We start from the raw sequence: 7336 nt of genomic DNA on the forward strand, positions 1-7336 counted from the left end.
GTATGTGTTTTCTCTCTCTAATCTCACTGCCACAATAAGCTTCACACTCATTTATACTTTGGGAAGGAAATGAAAATCTTCCTGCAGCCGGTCCCCACGCCAAACATCATTTGTGCCTAGAGTCCATTAAAAATATATACATACGCTAGAACAGCAATTTTCAGTGACAAGCACTAATGCTATAAAGAGTCTGAATGATGGAATGCATGGAATGAAGATTGCTGCTATGAAGCCCTGATAGCCCAAGTGGGGAAGAAAACCAACAAGCCTGGCAGGCCCCATGCTTTAGAACTGACTCAATTAGCCTTTCCTACCAAATTTGCATTTCTCTTTGCCCTTTTCCTTGTTATTCACTAGTGCATTATGGTCTGTGGCACCATGTGATCCAGCAATGCCTGGGATTGTTTGCAAAGCCCAGGGAAATAGGCTGTAAAATGTCCCTTAGTGATTGAAACCTTATTTGTTTTGTTCTTCTCTAACTCAGTGATCAGGGCAGGCAGCATAGGAGGAGATAGGAAGAAGCTAGATCCTGGACTCTGGCCACAGGGGGACCAGTACAGATGCTCTTCTGCATCAGATTGTAGCAGCAGGTAAGTCATGTGTCCCTTCAGTAAGGTGAGCAGATTTCCGTGGGGACAGAAAGGGGCACCTGCAGTTTGGCCACTCCCCTATTGCCTTACAGTTTTAATATACTTCACTAGAAAAGTTGATCCCTTGGTATATAGCGGGTAATTGATTTCCTAGTGCACTAATAAACTCCCTGCACAGGAACAGATTTCGTATTTTTCGGATGTCCATGAAAGATGACAGTTACACCTTAAAGGATATGTAAACGCTATAAATGCTTACCATGTCTTTAGGTTGGTCACATATTCGCCACCTGAAGTGCAGACTTTTCTCTCTCATCCCCCTCCATTAGTCTGAACTGTCCCATTTTCCAGATTTAAAGATCTGCTTTAACCAGGCGGCCATTTTCTATCTGCCACATCATCATTGACTTTTGCATATCCAGAAACACCTGATGACAGATGTTAGAAGTTTTTTTCTGATGTAACTTTATTAGCAAACCTCATCATTGACGTACATTCTCTTACACTGTAAACTGCATTAACTCTTACCTTTATGGGCGGATAAAATAAATTAAATAAATTTTGGTTGAAGATGATTCCAAAGTTCTATTTACATTTGGAGAAGTTGTGTCATGAAATATTTCAATCAATGGTGAAACTTTGAAAACGATTGCATTATCATTTGCGCTTGTTGTACAAGAAAATTAAAGTAACGAGGAAAGAAGAAAGCATTCCAGCGCCATTTGTATCAGAACATACATTAGCTGCTATTTAACAACGTTGTTGGGACCGTATTACTTTGCTTCAGTAAGTATTAGTGTGTGAACTGAGGGGTAAACAGGGGGGAACGGACCGATCCCTGGCTTAGGGTAGATTTAGGGGTCCTGACGGGGCTCAGGATCTATCCATGGTGCCCATATTTTTTCAAATACATAAATAGATGTGGGTAAAATCATGGAAACATTAAATAAACCCAGTAGCAATGTTTTGCCTTCAGTATGGATTTAGGCAGATTAATTCCCATCAATAACAAGCTCCTGTTTTATTATTACAGAGTAACAGGAATTCATTATTATGTTGGTTTCAAACCCAACATACGTATTCTTCCGCTTCTTATTCTTAGCGCCCCCCCCCCATTTTCTCAGCACTTCTCTTCCTACAGTTTTAGGGGTCAGGCCCAGACTGGCAAATGCCAGAGGGGCTGCTGCAAGATGCCATAGACAGTCACTATTTATTGGCCTGGTGGGGCTGTTTGGGCCTCTGTGTACTACAAATGCCAGGGCCTATTTTGAAGCCCAGACCAGACTTGGCTGAGGGTAACTCAGCTACTGGGGTCTCTGACCAGCTGCAGACTCCACCCAGAATGTAGAGACCCAGGTGCTGGGGTATTTGGAGGTCCGGTCTGTGTGGTTGTGGTGCTTGTGCTACTGCAATTAGTGGACTCATCAGAAAGAAAATTCCTTCTTCATTAACCCCCCTGCCCGATACCAAGAGGCAAACGAGCTCATGAGTCGGACTAATAGGCAGCTTGCTGGGCACTAATCTCTGGCCAGACATAGGAAGGAAAGGGGAAACAAACCACCGAATGGGTAACAGTGATATCTCTTTAAAACATGCGTCAGACGCACCAATTCCCGCTGAGAGCATTTATGAAACTTCTCTAGAGCAGAATTTTCCAGGACCCATTCTCAGGGCCCCGCGTATCTGCAGTTCTCTAGGACAGGGGTCCCCAACCGCCGGGCTGCGGGACGCTTTGTAGTGGGCCGCCTCTGTTCCTGGCCGCGCTGAATATGCGCGTAGAAAAGCGTGTGCGCAACCCCGTCTACCCACCCCCCGGTCCGTGGAAAATTTTATCTGCTTGCCACCGGTCCTTGGTACAAAAAAGGTTGGGGACCACTGCTCTAGGCGAATCTGATTTATGACGAGGTGGGGAACGATAACCATATACTCCATAGCGATAGCAGCGCCTCTGCCAACCAACAGCCAATTGCTCAGTATGTGACGGGCGTCTCTTTTATCTCTCTAATGTTTCTCCCAGGGCAAACGCTACATCTGTACCTACCGACTGGCACCTACCCAGGTCCCTGAATGCCACCTGGAATGATGTTGCCCAGCATCACAGAGCCCCCTTGTGGTGAAAACTGTCTTTTTGTGGCACCGATCCAAACGCCCAATTTTTCCATTGACTTTGACAGCGAAGGTTTTCAAACTGCTGCCACTCTTACAGCTTTGAAGCTACACACCCCAAACTTGAATAACATAATCATGGGGTCACCCTGACATTTGTTGGATGCCCAAAAGTGGGCCGAGTGATGAAAAGCCAATCAAATTTCACCCATAACCTTTCAGTGGGGGAATTGAGCCTGCTACCATTCTCACAATATTAACACCAGGGTCCCCAAACTCTACACAGTTGGCCACTAGGGAATTGCAGGTTTAGGATTGAAAAAGTGGGCGGTGCCAAAAAAAGCCAATCATATTCTACCTATTAAAGTTTGAATTATAAAATGCTGCCATTTTCATACAATTTATGCCAGAGACCCATAACTTTGCAGACTTAGGGGCTGATTTACTAAGACACGATTTCGAATCCGAATTGGAAAAATTCCGATTGGAAACGAACATTTTGCGACTTTTTCGTATTTTTTGCGACTTTTTCGTATTTTTTGCGATTTTTTCGGCGTCTTTTTTTCGTAGCCATTACGAAAGTTGCGCAAAGTTGCGATTTTTTCGTAGCGTTAACACTTGCGCGCAAAGTCGCGCCTTTTTCGTAGCGTTAAAACTTAAAAGGCGCGACGTTTCGCGCAAGTTTTAACGCTACGAAAAAATCGCGACTTTGCGCAACTTTCGTAATGGCTACGAAAAACTCGCGTTTTTTCGCAAAAATCGTAAAGACGCAGAAAAAATCGCAAAAAATACGAAAAAATCGGAAAAAATACGAAAAAAATCGCAAAATTACCGATCATTACGAAAAAACCGCAATCGGACGCATTCGGCCCGTTCGTGGGTTAGTAAATGTGCCCCTTAGTTTATCTAATTTATTTTAATGGGGGAATTTAAACCGCTGCCTTTCTCACCTTTAACACCAGTGTCCCCAAAGTTTTCACAGTTGGTCACTGGCGGACTAGGGCTAAAGGTTAGAACAAGTGGGTGGGGTCATCATCAGCCAATAAGATTTCACCCATTGAATTTCATTGGTTTAAATCTAAAATGCTGCCATTCTCACGCTATTTACACCAGGGTTCCCAATCGTTGTACAGTTTATCATGGGGGGACTAATATTCAGGATTATTATTTAGAAACAATGGGCAGGGCCACATACCACCAATCAGATGTCACTCATTGACTTTCAGTGGGGGAAATTTAAATTGCTGCCAATCAGACACTATTAAAACCAGGGTCCCCAAACTACTATATTTTACAAATTACTATATAACTGTGGTCCATGGTTAGAAAAACTGGGTGGAGCCAAAAACAGCCAATCAGATTTCTCTCAGTGACTTCACCTGTTTTTCAAACCAACATGAAGTTTGTTCTCAAATTTCCCTTTCAAGTTAAAAATTATAATTGTGTAAAGTGATTTTGACTTTTCTGTAATCCGGAGTTTTCTTAATAACAGGATTCCAGTTAAGGGATCCCATATCAGTACCTACCAATGTTGATACCTAATAATGATATTTAGAGGGAGACAATAAAGCAACAGAAACAAGTAGGAAAGCTTTAAAAGGGATGTTCACCTTTCAGTTAACTTTTATGATGTAGAGGGTAATATGCTGAGACAATTTGCAATTGGTCTTTTTTTTATATTATTTGTAGTTTTTTTTTTAGTTATTTAATTTCCAGGAGCTCTCCAGTTGGGAGTTTCAGCAGCAATTTAGTTGCTAGTGTCAAAGTTACCTTAGCAACCGGAGAGTGCTTTGTACGAGAGACTGGTATATGAATAGGAGAGGGACTGAATAGAAAAATTAGTTCTAAAAAGTAACAATAACAATAAACTGTAGCTTCACAGAGCAATAGTTTCTTGGCTGTGGGGGCAGTGACCCCCATTTGAAAGCTGCAAAGAGTTAGAAGAAAAACTATAACAAATAAATAATGAAGACCAATTAAAAAGTTGCTTAGAATTATATGTTCTATAACATAATAAAAGTGAATTTAAAGGTGAATCACCCCTGGTTCAGTAAAATAAGTTATAACCATTCCTCCTGGGTTTCTCGCCCAGGCTAAACAGCAGGGGGTCTTCAGATTACACATTTATAATATTGGCAGTGTGAAAAGTATTAATATAAAAAGTCCCTAAAAATAAAGAAAATTGGAAAAGTTCTCAGAAGAGTTGTTTGAGCGGTGTTACATTGTTATATGGTAGGGTTATTGCTATATGGTAGGTTATATGTCCCATTTAATTGGTGGCTTTTAATGGTTAGGCCCGGACTGGCAAGTCAACTTCCCCAAAGTTACCAGGGGCAGCAAAAAGTTGCAATAAGATAAGAATCAAACAGACAAGAGACTAGAGGTCCCTGCCCCGTAGAGCTTATAATCTACAATGTTGGAATGTACTAAATAAAAGACAGCAGGGGGTTGGGAGGACTGGCAAATGTTGGCATAGTGGACAAAGTTATATAAAAGTTTATATGAAAAGTTAATGACAGTTCTAATGAGATACAAAATGCTGTTGTGTTACTGTTTCCACTCCAGCTTCTTGTATCAGAGGTTTCCATGTTTCCAGCCATTACTGAGAATGGATTTGAAGCTTTATTTTGACAGTTAAAGACACACAGCTGGTCGATGGCTGAAAGAAAGGTAACACAGTATGGAAATCCTATTAGGACAATGTAATAACTGTCACAGAGTTTGTACCAGGTCTAGTGTCGCAGAGCAACCAATCAGATGCTTGCATTCAGATACTGTCACATGATGCTCTTACTGCCCAACTGCTTTTTAAGACAGTTGGCTGCAAAGCTAAAGATCCTGCCTGTTGCCTGCTTTCTCTGTAAGTGCATTTTCCTGCTAAATATGGAAATAATCCTGTTATTACATTGCTAATTCCTTAATAGGGAGCCATTGCCAGTCCTTGGGCTGCATTTACTAAAAACTAAAAGCACAAGACGTATGATTTTTCCCATATCCAGTGGGCTCACTGGCACGTGACTTTCTATTGTAATTACAGCAATACTGGCACTTCTCTATACATTTTTATTAATCCCAATAATATTTCCTCCTGTCACATCAAAGATTATATCTGATGAAATGCGTTTTAATAAAAAAATAAGTTCTCTATCTGAGTGCATTTATATGATGTATGTTTATTACAGATGTGTAAGTACATGTCACTGGGAGATTCAACATTGAGCAGTTTCCATGGCCTGTATTTAATTCCATGTCTTTTTCTTTTACAGGAGAAAAGGTGATGGGTTGCTGTTATACTACTACTTTATCTAAATCCAAGGTAAATAGATTCTCTTCTCTTTTTCAATAGATGCATATAAGAGAATGCCCATGCCCACCGTCTTAATTCCCACAATGACACAGATGCAAAGTGTGCATTGTTTACAAATGGGCATAAAACTCACACCTATAGCCTAGCATAGCTTGTGTATAGTAGTAAACACAACATTTCAGCAGGTGAAAATAAACATGGTCACTTGCACAGCACATTGCCCACATTTATAAATAACCCCCTTGATTTGTTTCTAATTATTCTTTCTATAATTTTCTGCACTTCACATTTACAGAACTATTCCATTGAATCTTTTGAACCTACATTTGTGAAGATACATGAAATTACTGATGTGCTGGAGCCTCCGGTGGAATTCATTGCCACTGTAGAGATGCCCGACCACCCCGCGCCATTATTGGGTAAGTGTGATCATAAAGAGACTAATATGCACCTGTAATGTTTATACTATGAGTTCCTGACTCTGATTCACTATTGAAATTTTTGTTAAAACAATGAGGAATCAGGTAACATTATATATTATCGTCTATTATTTCCTGATTATATATATATTTTTTTTTGGGGAGGGTGTCCTGGTTACAATAACACTCACAAGGTACAGTGCTAATGATGCCATGTTATTTGTTATAGATTCTCCTGAAGTAATTGAGCCTCTGAAAAGTGAGGTTGGACTGTCCCACACTGTTGGACAAATTATCCCAGCACAGGAGAAGGGTGGATTTGAGCCTGAAGAGGACACGGTAGATAACTTCACTGCCACCTCTTCTAGTGTCCCATCAGCTGTAAGTACATTCCATGTATTCTTTAGAAATGATGTGCATATCACTTTCTTACTATGTAATATTCAGTCATCATATGATATATAATCCCTTTTGTTCCTTTGCAGTGTGAAATGGTTGACAATGGCTCAGAGTCAGACGCCGAGTCATTAGGAGCAGACGGACCCTCTGACAGGTATTGGTTTAGACCATAATCTCTGGTATTAGTATTCTGCTATCATTCTTCTTGCCATTGTTATTATATAACTCTCTGATGGTGTTTTTTCTTTTCAGCTCCATACCCAGATCTGCCATGTCTATGGAAAACTTCAATCTGGGAAAGGTATTGGGTGAAGGCACATTTGGAAAGGTGAGTTGCTGTGTCCCAAATAAGGGTTAGTACCCTGCTAAAGCATAGCCACTGACCTTACTGTCTCATTCCAGGTGTTCCTTGCAGAGTACAAGGAAACAAAACAACTGTGTGCCATAAAGACCCTCAAGAAAGAGAGGATTATTGCCAAGAATGATATCAAGAGGTCAGTTAAATGGGCATCATT

This window comes from Xenopus tropicalis, chromosome 9 (genome assembly GCF_000004195.4).
Source record: "Xenopus tropicalis strain Nigerian chromosome 9, UCB_Xtro_10.0, whole genome shotgun sequence".
Taxonomy (NCBI): Eukaryota; Metazoa; Chordata; class Amphibia; order Anura; family Pipidae; genus Xenopus; species Xenopus tropicalis.